The sequence below is a fragment of the Pelodiscus sinensis genome, chromosome 1 (genome assembly GCF_052426305.1).
Source record: "Pelodiscus sinensis isolate ZL-2025 chromosome 1, ASM5242630v1, whole genome shotgun sequence".
NCBI classification, from domain to species: Eukaryota; Metazoa; Chordata; order Testudines; family Trionychidae; genus Pelodiscus; species Pelodiscus sinensis.
This window is the reverse complement of record NC_143052.1, coordinates 227,653,061-227,666,748: the sequence shown is the minus strand read 5'-3', so window position 1 is coordinate 227,666,748 and position 13,688 is coordinate 227,653,061. Positions and strand designations below refer to the sequence as shown.

Sequence of the window (13,688 nt, the reverse complement as noted above, 5' to 3'; positions counted from 1 at the left end):
ACCAGCATGGATCCCCAAAATCAAATATTTTGCACAATCCTTCCACTAACATCACTGGATGTTGGTTCATGCCCCTGCTTGTATTGAGCAGAAGTAGGGCAGAAAAAAACAACCAGATACAAACGGACACAAGAATAAAATACTAGAACAGAAACACAGAAGCCTCAGGAATGAAGAAGCATCCCCTGAATGAAATGGGACAGAGCATGAAGAAACATCATTAGCCAAAAATGAATATTTGTTCTCTGCAGCTCATCTGTTGCCAGCAACAGCTAATTTTCAGCAGCCAGGTTTGCAATAGACTGTGTAGGGACAGACAAGACATTTTGCCAGCATATCTCAAACACAGGATGAACCTAAATGTCAGGAATTCTATCAATTGGAAGCATGACAAAGAACTAACAAGAGCTTCACAGACAGGAAAAAAAATGAGGTCAAAGGAGTTGAACATCACCACAAGGTACTTCCCTATGTCAGAATTGTAACAGTGGATGAACAGCTACTATGGGGAGACAAGAGCAAAAGAGAGGATCTATTAACACCTCACAGTGAGAAAAAAATGCAGAATGCTATCAAATCAAAACTTGTTTCCAAAAGGGAAAGTGCTACAAGTGAGTGATCAGTCTGAAGTGCATGGTTTCATCAAAAGAAAGTCAACACTGATAACCAGATTGCAATTCTTTTAGCAGGACAGAGCAAACCTACATCTGAGATAGGGAGAGAGATGCTTTTCTGTCTTACAGTGAAGCAGCATGCCATCTGTGTTGCCTTTTTGGAGATTTCAAATACCAACATCTCTAGGAACTGAAAGTTCAAAATTAGGGCTGACCAATTTTCCCCTACCAAAAAAAAAAATGCAGATTTGCATTGACTAAAAAAAATTATTGAATTCGTGTTGAATTGACCAAACTGTCTGAAAAAACCCTCCTAAAGGCAAAGTGTTTTATTTTAACATTTTTAAATACTATGACTTTTTAAGTTGAATATTCATTTTAAAGGGTAAAAAACCCTCTAATTAAATGCAACAGTTTGACTTTTTGATTTGCTGAAGAATTTGAAAAATGTTAACTTCAGTTCGATCTGAAACTATTTTTATCTTCGGTTCACCTACTGAACCGAAAAATTGGTTATTTGCACAGCTCTAGTCAGAATAGGAAGTGACAACATGAACTGACGGTCATGGAAAAGCAGCTGGAGAAAGTCACACAAGTAAAATGTTATTTGACTGTGCCACTCAACTAGATAATGCAGGAGCTATAAACAACAGATATAGAGAAGTCACTGTAAAAAAAGACATAAGGATAATGCAAGCAGCTTTAAAATAAACAGCTGTGGAGCTGCGTTTGGTTGCATACTGTGCATTTGCAATCACAACTGTAAATTGTTTCTGCAGAACAATTCACCAGTAGGTCTGCAAAGAATAATCATTGTTTCAGAGAAAATATGATGGAAAGGGATGAAAAATATGCAGCACTTCACTCCATTTTAGCAAACCCTTAGGAAAATAAGAAGAGAGTTGCACAGATCCTGGGCACAATTAGGCCATTCGGATAGCCCCTTTGCGAACTTGATGAGGTCTGGGCGGGGGGGGGGGGGGGGAGAGGAGTACAGGTTGCACCTCTGAAATCCGGCATTCTCTTCTCCAGCAACACCAGTGGTCCAGCAGGACCTCGGATGCTCCTGAACCAGAGAGTCTGGAGCCTAATGGCAGGAGGGCAAACAGCCCAGCCAGGGCTGGGGGCAGTGGGGTTGGAGGAGCCCCACAGAAGTGCTGGGGTGGCAGTGCAGGGCTGGGGAACCTTGGTTGCCCGCAACAGTGCGGATTTGGGGGCCTGCGGCAGCATGGAGCTAGGGACTAGAGAAGCCTGACAGCACATGGCAGCACCAAGCCAGGGAAACCTGGTCATCTGCAAACAGCACAGGGTTGGGGGGCTGGAGAGCCCTAGTTGACCATGGCAGCAGGAGCTCAGGAAACCCGCCTGTATGCAACAGTGTGAGGCCAGTGCTGGGGCCAGAGAACCCTGACCACCCATGGGAACCTGGAGTCAGGGGCCCATCAGCAGCCCAATGGACAGCCCAGCAGGCAAGGGAGTAGAGGGGGCCAGAAGAGGCGGCCAGCTGGCTCGGGACATGTACCCTGGTTCGGCAAATCCTCTCATTCAGGACTGGTCAGGTCCCGACAGTGCCGGACCAGGCGGTCTAACCTGTATTTTGTTCGCGATAAAGAGCTGTTTTCATCACTGGCTCTAGTATCTTTTGTTACTATGATCTACCGGGTGCTGACTCTTTTTCATCCTAAAGAGACAAGATAGATGCAGTTATCTCTTTTATTGGACCACCTTGGATTGATGAGAGAAAGAAACTTTCAAGTTACACGGGGTATGTCTACACTGCACTTAAAAATTCATGACTTGCCTATGCCAGCAGACTCAGACATGCAGGGTTCAGGGTAAGGGGCTGTTTAATTGCGATGTAGAAGTCTGAGCTTCGTCTGCAGCCTGAACTCTAGGGATGTAAAATCCTGTTTAAATAGTTAACCAGTTTAACTGGGTAACTGATTAAATGGGGGCGGGTGAGGGCTGCTCCCAGGGTAACAATTAATTCGTTACCTGTTGACATCCCTATTGGGATCCTTCACCCTTGCAGGATCCTAAGAACGGTTATTTGGGCAGAGGAGTTGGGGGGGGGGGTGTTTCATAATTTACATTGCTGAGCCAGGAATCATATGTAAAGAAATGTACGGTCTACATCCAATCACTATTCTCTCAAATGAGAACACACAGGAACAAATGATAAAGAGATAAAACACTGTATTTCCTGTGGATGAACACTTTTCACAAAGAGATCACTCAGTCCTCATCCTCAAAGCAAACCTGAACAATGCTTTCAAAAGGTGAGGCTGGGAGATTAAATTTTTAACTTTGCTAGACACTAAAAATCATGCTCTTAATAAAGACCCTGGCATTTATACCTTATTACAACAACTGGTAACTTGCTTACCCCAATTTTTGTGGTATGACTGCAGGGGTGTTAAAGGGCCACTTCACCTTGAATGGTCCCTTACAATGTGTTAACTACAAGTTGGATCTCCATGATCTGGCACCCTTGAGAACTGACTGATCCCAGATGAGGGATTTTGCCAGGTCAGGTGAGGTCATTTCTGGCACCCTGGCTGCTGGCCCTACCAGGCTTCCCAGCTCCCCCAACACAGCCCCACTCCACAGCCCTGCTGAGCAGTGGGTTGGTGTGTACACATGCATGCACACATCATGCCAGGCTCCTGGGCTCCCCATCCCTTGCAGCGCACCTCTCATTCTGGAACATCCGTGGTCCTGCTGAACCACAGATGTTACCAGACCAGAGAGTCCTGGTTTACAGAGGTGCAACCTATACTGATACTGTATTATCTGTTCAGCTTTGTATTTAACTGTGGACCTCTCAATGCCTTTCCCAGACTTGAAGAGCAGCTCTGTGTAGCTCAGAAGCTTGTCTTTCTGACAACAGAAATTGATTCAATAAAAGATGCTATATCTGACTCACCTCATCTCTCTAATCCTGGGACTGCCACTGCCATGACAGTTATGTAAGATGTTAGAGGGCTCCAAGTGGCAGGGCTCTAGCTTCAGTTCCTTCTTATGGGTGGAAAGTTGTTTCTCAGAAGAGTAACCTTTATTCTCCTTTAGAAACTTAGAGCCCTAGTCTACCCACTGGCACTATCATTAAGGGGCACTTTGCTCTATATAAAGTCACTCAATTTAGCCTAAAAACATTGAAAAAATATTTTTAAAACAGAACTGAATCCTGTCTGAATTAATATTTCTGCTTTGATGTTCACACAGGACTCCCATCATCACCAATGTTTTAGACAGAACAAGGGGAGGACAGACTGGGGTATTCAAAGAAGGGCTGCATCCTTAATCTAGTTCCGTATTGAGAATATTTAATGATATTTATTAACTGAATGAATTAACTGAATTGTGCATGTGGAATAGTATAGTTAAAATTAAATGCTTCACACATTATTCAAGGTTGAAGTTTCAATAATATAAAACTGCATATATTGATTAGATCAGGAGAAGGAAAGAAAAGAGCTGGAGTCTTTTGGATGGCAAGAGAGCTCGGACAAATAATCTGCAAGCCATCTATGTCATACAGCCCAAGTAATCCAGGAGCATTCACACAGCTGCAGCCTTAGGGATCTGCTGTACAGCCAGCTGCCACTGTTACTTGGCATCTGAATCCTGAGGCTGGCATTTCTAACAGCAACAAAAAAGGAAGAATGGTGCAATGTGATGATCTGAATAACATCTCAACAACCCATCATTTTTATTTAAAACAAATTGTTACAGAACAAACAACAACAACAAAAAACACAAAAAAACAAAGATTCAGAGAGCACAGACATCTGAGTGCACGTAAGCATTAAACATCCATTTGTTGTGTCTTACCATATATAAAATGTTTCCACTGCCAGATGGCTAGCTAAAACTATCAATCAGCAATGTGTGTGAAATATGGGCTGGTAAAATACTGAACACCAAAAGCAAAAGAGGCATCCTCAAAAGAAGATCTAGAGGCAATACTGGTAGACGAGCAGCTGGGATGGTGTGGGATGAAAATGACCATGACTAAAATTGAGGTCAGAGGGTCAGTAGAGACGCCACATACAAATTGGACATCGTTTAATAGAATGAAATTAAACCAGACTAACCAGTTGTACCTTGGCAGCTGGGTCATGGAAGATGTTGAGATACTCTAGATTGGAGTGTGCTGTAAGAGAGTCGAACGACCTCCCCGAAGTAGCATATGACAAGCATATGCCACTGAGACTAAGAGCTCAACTGCGTAGAACAATGGTGTGTCCTGCAATGTGTGTGGTGCAGAAGCATGGAAAATAAAGAGAAGACAGAATAAACGCCTACAGGTGTTTGAGAGGAGAAGTCTCAGGAGTTATACAGATTTCAAAATGAAAATATTCAGATGGAAGTCAAAGTCCATGATATGAATGACAAAATCCATTTTGCTAAATTGGATACATTCAGAGGATAACTGCAGGGAATCTGGTGAAGATAATATGGAGGAAATGGAGGTAGGAAAGTAAAAGAAGCAGTAGATGGATTACATTGAAGAGGATGGTAGGCAGGGGGACCTTAGTGCCACCTCAGATAGATGAAGGAGCTAGATGCTTGATAGACCTAACCCCAGCTGACGGGATAAGAAGAAAGAGAAATATCGTATATCAATAAGGAGATAAAAGAGGTGAACATTAGAAGCACAAAAGCAGTGCCATTTGACCATATTCTGAATTGCAATTTCTCTAATCTCCACTTTGCCTCCAAGGATTATCCCTCCTAAAGACAACAGTAATTTGTGTAGAAGGGAAAGGGAAGGCATAATTTAAATTGCTGAGCCAGGAGGCATATGTAAACAATGTGTGAATTATGCCTCCTACACAAAGTCCTGCCCCAGAGTTTACTTGTGAATCTAGCCTCAAAAAATCTAGACGTTTCATTTTGGAAATGTCAAAACAAGCCATGTAAACATTTCCAAACTGTGGATTTTTCCCCCTTTTAAATTAAAACAATTAATTTTGAGTGATATGAATTAACAAAATGCTTAAACCAACCTAAAACTGCATTTTGGGGGAAAAATTATCAGCTGAAAAATTTCACCCAGCTCTTAACTGAACGGAGGTATCCGGAGTCTATCCAATGCTCTCTCCACTAGACCACACCGCCCCATGATACACACATTGTCATGTGTTTCTTGTTCAGCAATATAAGTTAGAATCATAGAATCATAGAACTGGAAGAGACCTCAGAAGGTCATCAAGTCCAGAAGTTTGTGGCTTCTGCTTTGGATACATTGGAATATGTATGAATATTACTACCTATTTCCACACAGAGCTAGTGACAAGTTCCTTTTCTTTGGCTAAGATGCTTCATCAGCGCCTTCATTCACCCAGAAGGCTCTATCACCACATGACATGCTCTAAGTCATGAAAGAGAGACATTTCAGATATGAATGACACAAACTCGCAAAAGATATACTAACCATAATTTTACAGAAGCTTCCCTTGGCTACATTCTAATTTTTCACCCTAAGTCATTCCAGAATGCTAGAGAAGATTAAGATTGTTAAAAACACTCATCCAAACAGACATTGCTTGGAGAGAATGTTATAGAAAGCAGTGCATTGTTTCTCTGCACATGTTTCTTATACCAGTTTCTATATTTATTTTAGTGGAAACTAATTGGGGCCAGACTTTTGCCCTGCCTAGTCACAGTGAACAGTCCCTAGGGGATAGACTCTGGACAGAGGTCTGAAGTGGGGTTCCGCAGGGAGCTGTTCTGGATGCGGTATTGTTTAATATCTTTAGTAATGACTTGGAGGTACATATAGAGAGCATACTGATCAAATCTACAGATGACACAAGGCTAGGGAGGTTGCCAACACTTTGGAGGATAGAGTTAAGATTCAGAGCCATCTTCATAAAGTGGAGAACTGGGTTATAGAAAAAGAAATTCACCAAAGACAAATGTAAGGTGCTACACTTAGGGAAGAAAAAACAAATGCACAAATTCAAAACAGGAATAACTGGCTTGGCAGCAGCATTGCTAGAAAGAATCTGGGAATTGTGGAGGATCACAACCTCAACATGAGTCAGCAATGTGATGTTATTGCAAAAAAAGTAAATGCAATTTTAGGTTACATTAACAGAGGCAGAGCATGCAAGTCATGAGAGGTGACAGAACCACTCTACAAGGGTCTGGTTAGGTCTCAGCTCATGTACTGTGTCCAATTTTGATCACCAATTATAGAAAGAATGTGGAGAGACGAGAAAGGCTCTAGAGGTGACCAGCAAAGATGATGACAGGATGGAATGCAAGCCATATGAGCAAAGACTGAAGAAGCTGAGTCTCGTTGTTCAGAAATGAGGAGATTAAGGAGGGGACATAATAGCAGTCTTTAAATACTTGAATATTGACCTAAAAAGATGGAGAAAAGTTGTTCACTCTTTCCACGGAAAGCAGGACAAGAAGTAATGGGTTTAACCTGTAGCATAACAAATATAGCTTAAATCTCAGAAAAAAAGCTTCCTAACTGTAGTAACAATAGGACAATGGAACAGACTGCTGAGGGAGGCTGTGGAAACTCCTTCACTAGGGCTGTGTCCAGACTCAGGGGTTTTTTCGAAAAAAGTAGCCTTTTTTCGAAAAAACCTCACCTGCGTCCAGACTCAAGCCGCGTTCTTTCGAAATTAAATTGAAAGAACACGGCTTTTCTTTCAATGGCGGTAAACCTCATTTCACGAGGAAGAACGCCTTCTTTCGAAAGTTCCTCTTTCGAAAGAAGGCGTTCTTCAATGTAAATAGGGCTTCTTCGAAAGAGAGCATCCAGACTCACTGGATGCTTTCTTTCGAAAAAGCAAGCCGCTTTTTCGAAAGTTCAACGTGCAGTCTAGACGCTCTCTTTCGAAAGAGGCTCTTTCGAAAGTATCTTTCGAAAGAGCCTCTTTTGAAAGAGGCTTGCAGTCTAGACATAGCCTAGAGGTTTTCAAAAGGAGACTGAATGGCCATCTGGCTTGGATAGTTTATCCACAACAAATCCTGCATCTTGAAAGGTGTTTAGACTAGACGACCTTTGCTGTTCCTTCAAGCCCCACGATTCTAGGTGGGTGAGTTCTTACCCATATGAGTGGTCACACAGACTTTTGGTTGGTCCAGTTATTTCAGCTGCTCAGTAGTGCTATTCATGATGGGTAAAGGTGGCAGAATTTGGCCCTTAGACTGAAAGAGGATATAGTGGCATTTCTGCAAACCTCTGGAGTAGACATGATGCATCTATTAAAACAGGGCCTTGTATCAGTACAACTAGCCCTGGTTTCTAACTGGAACTTGTGCAGCAAACCTACAGTAAGATTTGCATGGGTATGTTTATATCCCTACAAATATCCCCAGTATAGACCAAGATTCTGTGGTGAGGGTTATAAATGCTGCAACATAAGCTGAGCCCCAATTTCTGCTCCCAGTCTCACGTACACATTGTCATATGCAACTCAAGAAATGACAAGATTGGCAGTTCCAGAACTGACAGCCGTGTCTAAATTCCATTCAACGTAAATGATGTTGAGAAAGGGGTAAACAGTGAGGTGGCAAAATTTGCAGATGATATTGAACTGCTCAAGATAGTTAAGACCAGAGCAGACTTTGTTTGGTTACAGATTTTAAAGCATAATATCAGAAAGTGTTCATCATTCCTCATATAGTGTTAATGAGCACATTTCTCAATAATATTAATGATCAGTATATTGTACATTTTCAGTTGATACCTGCCAAGGCTTTATAGATAAATAATGTGACAATATAGTGAGTAGTTATATATAATAGTATACGTATGGTGTATTATTATATGTAGTGCATTTGTCGATTCTGATAGGGGTTGCTGTTATTTGACAGTGAACCTTTTACTAGGAGGCTCTGAGAAGCTCTAAGGGCCACAGACCTTCACAGATAAATCAAACAGTCCCTACTCATTCAAATGATGGCTTATTTAGTGCTGAAAGGACCTCAAGCTGGAGTACATTTAGCTACTGCATGAAAGCTTATGTGCAAGCCCTTCAGACACTGCATGAAAGTGGTGGTAGTGGGATGAAAGGAAGGGGACTCCCACCCACATCTGTTCTTTGTCCTATCATCAAGCTAGAGTGCCATGTACCCTGGCAGGGATCGTCATTCAGCTTGTTCAGGTGCTTGACATGCAAACCAGCTGAAGCTGCCTTGTAGGCATCAGAATCAAGACTTGCAAATGGGGTCACATAGGTGTGAGGCAACCAAGTGGCCCAGGAGGATGAGACGTGTCTGAAGCAATATTTGTGGACTCCTTCTGAGCTGACTGACCACATTGTTCATTGTTTGGAAAATGTTCATGGGGAGGGGAGCGGTAATCTCTTGCTCTGAGTTAAGAATTGTTCCAATTAAAACTATGGCTTGTGTTGGAGCTCAAGTGGACCTCTCTAAATTTATGCAGATTCCTACTGACAGTAGGAGAGTAAGAGTGAGGTCGATGTCATTATTTCTCAAGTCGACCTCCCTAAAAGAAACCAAGCATTTAGATACAGAAAGGCTATTAAGCCATGGCAACGGCAGTGAGCTACCAGTAACTAAGAGCAACTATGTGAATGTTCTAGAAAGTGTTACTAGTCCAAAGGGAAGCACCCTCCGCAGGCTATGGTTTGCATTAATCCCAATCTTCAGGAACCTCTTGTGAGAGAAAAGGATGTCTATGTAGAAATAAACACTCTTCATTTAAAGTCCTGTGAAATATTCCTTTCTGTTTAGAGGCCAGATTCTCAATCCCAGAGTAATCATTCTGAATCTTAGCTTTTGCATAAAGACATTGGGGGGATGTCTGTTTTCTTTTCTGGTGTTTGTACCCTTTCTGATGGTAGAAGAACTGGGCTGGCAGTCTAGGTCTGTTATGTCCTCTTGCAAGCTCAAGAGGACCACGCGTGAGTCTTATACTGAGTCTAATGACTCAGCCCTGGTCTACACTAGGAAGTTATTTTGAAATAACCCCTTTTATTTCTAAATAATAAGTGGAGCATCCACACCACCAAGCCCGTTATTTTGAAATAATGAGCTAGTTATTTCAAAATCTGTATTCCTACTTTCTTTGGAGAATAAAGCTTATTTTGAAATTGTTTTCAAAATAGCGGTAGTGTTGATGCTCCACTGCTGCTATTTCGAAATAACTACTCCCCAGAGTCATTCAAAAGTAATTACTCCCCAGTGTTTCCTGTGGCTCTAAGGCAGTGTGTCCACAACAACGGAGCCTGCCTCGGACTAAATTTGAAGCTTCACTGTAGTGTGGACACGCTATTTCAATTATGTTATTTTGGGAGTTATTTTGAATGTAGTTATTCCAAAATAATTTCCTAGTGTAGACATCCCCTCAGAGAATTTTTCCTTTCAAAGAGTAAGTCTTCCACAGTCACTTGTAACCTTTGTGGGGAACCCTGAGAAGTGCAGCCAGCACTCCTGTTGCATCACAATGGCAGATACAACATCTAGATCAATGGTATCAGCTGCTTCTCCTACTGCCTGAAGAGATGGTCTGGCAACCAGCCTACCTTCCTCAATGAGAACCTGAAATTATTCAGTCTTCCTATGTGAGCTTACCTCTAAATTCCAAAAGCTTTGAATAGCTGACAAAATCTAACTTTGGCAGTAACGCTTGATAACTGGCTATTTGGAAGTGCAATTTGACTGGCAAAAATATCTTTCTTCCCAGTGTGATGGACTCCCCCCTCCTCCAATGCTTTATGAAATGGACATGAATATACATAACTCAAAGGTGGTTTGAGTGAGTTATTTCATGTAACACATCAATCTTCATGTCATGATCTGCTGGTTCTGTTTATCTTATTTTGTTGTATGTATCATTTGTGTGTGTAAAATTAGACACATGGAGTGGGGAATAAATACTTTGTGAGTTTCAAACATGTGAATGAGAGACATGGAGGGTGTTACCCCCAACTGTTAAACTACAGTAAAACTCCAATTGTCCGGCATCCAGTGGTCCGGCACTCCCGATAGTCTGGCACCAACTGGAACCTGGAAGTGCTCCAGCCAGTCGGACAATTGGAGCTGCTCTGCGCCACTTCCCCAAGTCCACTGCTGCCGCTGCTGAAACTGACCAGTGACAGACTTGGGAAATAGGCGCAGAGCAGCTGGGGTGCTGCTGGGTTGGTCCTGCAGCTCTGCTCAGGTGAGGGGCGGTGCTGCGGAACCAACCTGGCAGCACCCCAGCTGCTCTGCCCCACCGCTTCCCCAAGTCGCTGCTGCCACTTGCAGCCCCAGCTGGCCTGTCGCCGGCGACTGTGCGGGGCTTTCCCCGCCTCCCTGCAAAATGGCGGAGGGTTCACACCACACCACGCCATTCCCCGCTGACCCTTCCCCCAGATCCCTCACAGCCCACCTTCCGGAGTACCTCCTGATACTCTGGCATATCCGATAATCCGGCACCCTCTCAGTCCCAAAGGTGCCGGATTATCGGAAGTTTACTGTATCTCTTTTGTCCTTCAGTCTGAGCAGTGGTTGGTAGGGAGGGGCCTCAATTCTTTAACAAAAAGAATAGGAAAGAAGAAGCCTGGGTCTTTTGGCTGGCTGCACCTGAAGGAAGAAGCCTGAGACCACAGGGAGGGAAGACAGCCCTGGTTTAGTGAAGTGATAGAAATGTAGCCGTGTTAGTCTGGGGTAGCTGAAGCAAAATGCAGGACAATGTAGCACTTTAAAGACTAACAAGATGGTTTATTAGATGATGAGCTTTCGTGGGCCAGACCCACTTCCTCAGATCAAAAATCAAAAATCAAAATTTTGATCTGAGGAAGTGGGTCTGGCCCACGAAAGCTCATCATCTAATAAACCATCTTGTTAGTCTTTAAAGTGCTACATTGTCCTGCATTTTGCTTCAGCTGGTTTAGTGAGGCAGCTGGAAAAGAGGTTTTAGGGTGAGTTTGATTAAGTTTGTACTGAGGTTTCAGTGTAGAATTAGCCAAGAGTTTTTGTTTCTTTTGATTTGTAACCTATTTTGCTCTGCCTACTTTCTCTTATTACTACTTAAATCCCACTGCTTCAACTTAATAAAACCATTTTTATTTTCTATCAAACCCAGTGTAAGCGATTGTTACCTGAGGGGGGCAACCAGTGTGCACATTCTCCCTTTCATTGCTAAAGGGGGATTACCTAATTCTTTGGGGTTTGACCCCATCTGGGGAGCGATATCCCAGGAGGCTGGGCTCTAAACTGCACTCTCCTTGGACCTGAAGTGGTTCAGTGTCTGTACTGATTCTCGGTGGGGGCAGGGACCTCTGCTCGGGGCCTCGGCTGGGGGAGACCAGCGGAGCTGTCCCAGCAGGACCGGGCGGTGAGGAGCCCCAGAGAGCAGGAAGGCGAGTGACAGTGGTTGTGTCAGCACCCCGGGAAGCACCCTCGAGGGGTCGTCTGTGACCGTACCCCGTCACACCCAGAAAACAAAAACTTCATCTAAGAGTAGGAATTAGGGGAATTAGAGTAGGAATTAGAGGGAGACGTCTATCTAGACTTTAAAGTATGCTTTCCCTGAGTAGAGGAGTCCTTATCTCTATTCTTACTCTTTCCTGTTTCAGAAGCCACAGTGCTAGTAGGTGTGCTTTGCTATGCCTCTGATTGCTGTGCAGTTGGAGCCTTCCTAGCCTGGGTCAGAATGAGTTTTCATCACCCGTTCCATAAGTCATTTTCTGAGCCTCAACTCCCATGGATGGTGACTTTCACTGGGAAAGGAGCAACAGATACTGCTTTTGCCAGAGATGGGTGTTTTTCCTAGGTAGCACATTAATGGTTGTTACTGATCAGGAAGGCTTGTGAGCAGGAGAGTTCTCGACTGTCAATATTTTAGGCAGTCCTTGATCTCCACACTAGAAAGAGTGTGAGGTGCTCCCAAAGGATAATATGACTCCCCAGTTCCTAACTGACCATACTGAAATGATCTAATATGAAAAAAAAACCTCACTATTTACAAATAAGGTTAGAGGAAGAGAACTGAAGATACTGTAGTGTTCCATCTCAGTCCACGTGGCAGTAAAAAAAGATCTGGAGAGGTGGTCCCTCTATTTTTGACTCTCCATTCTTCTCTATGTGCAGCAACTAAGGGATAAAGATCAAGACAATGCACAGACTCTCAAATGCAGGGTCACGCTCTGGCCACCCTGCAGAACTCTGCACTTCAAAGGCTCCATGAATGTTTGTAGGGCAACGTTGGAAAAGTATAGCCGTAACCACTTTCTATTGTGTCTGGGAGGACCCAGAGGACAACTATAGGGAAGCATCATTACTTTTTGCTGTGTAGCTGCATTTGCAAATATTATGCAAGTGGGGCAAAAACCATTTATAAAAGCATAGCTTCTTAGGAGGAAGAGTTCAGTAAGAACCATGGAAGCTTTTCCTGTACTAAAGGATCCAGTAATCAATCCAGAGCTTGGAAACTACATCACCTGCCTCCTCTATAAGCTCCCAAACCACACCTACTGAGCAGTGTTTGTGTAAACACTACTTAGCAAACCTTGTGGATACTTTTGAGCCCGATGCCTGTGTGTTCTGCCCTGGGAAGATATGATATTGCTCTTCAACTTGCATTAATATTGCAAAAACAAGGTCATCAATGTTAGTATGAGAGCCTGCTACTCGACATCAAGATTGTATCAACTCTGAAATGAGTCAATATTCTTTATTCTCCTGCCAGCTCTTAATTTAAAAAGGTAGATAGAAAAGGCGAGGGAAACTGGATTTGAAGTGGTCAAGATTCCCAAAGATAAGCTTTTCATAGAATCATAGAATATTAGAACTGGAAGGGACTTCGAGATCGTCATTGTGTCTAGTCCCCTGGCCTCATGGCAGGACCAAGCACATGTTTTATTGACATGTTGCTGAAGAAATAAAACATGCTTATGAATTTCGTGAACATATTTTGTCAAATAACTGGAGAAAAATCCACAGCCGTAATTAATCTTAGCGTGTGTTCTTTGGTTTATTAAATGAAATGTAGCTTTCAGACACTGTTACAAGAGTAAACCTAAATGTTACAAAAAAGCAAAAAATGCCTTGCATAGGATCGGCATAAGAAAGGGAAAGTCGTTCCTTTCACTTTTA

The 13,688-nt window shown here is 42.9% G+C and overlaps 1 protein-coding gene across 2 annotated transcripts in view; it reads right to left on the bottom strand.

Annotated features, from left to right (window-relative positions):
* The window catches only part of DHRSX (dehydrogenase/reductase X-linked), a 288,314-nt gene that overhangs the window by 123,936 nt on the left and 150,690 nt on the right, over positions 1-13,688 (bottom strand). The window lies entirely within an intron of this gene.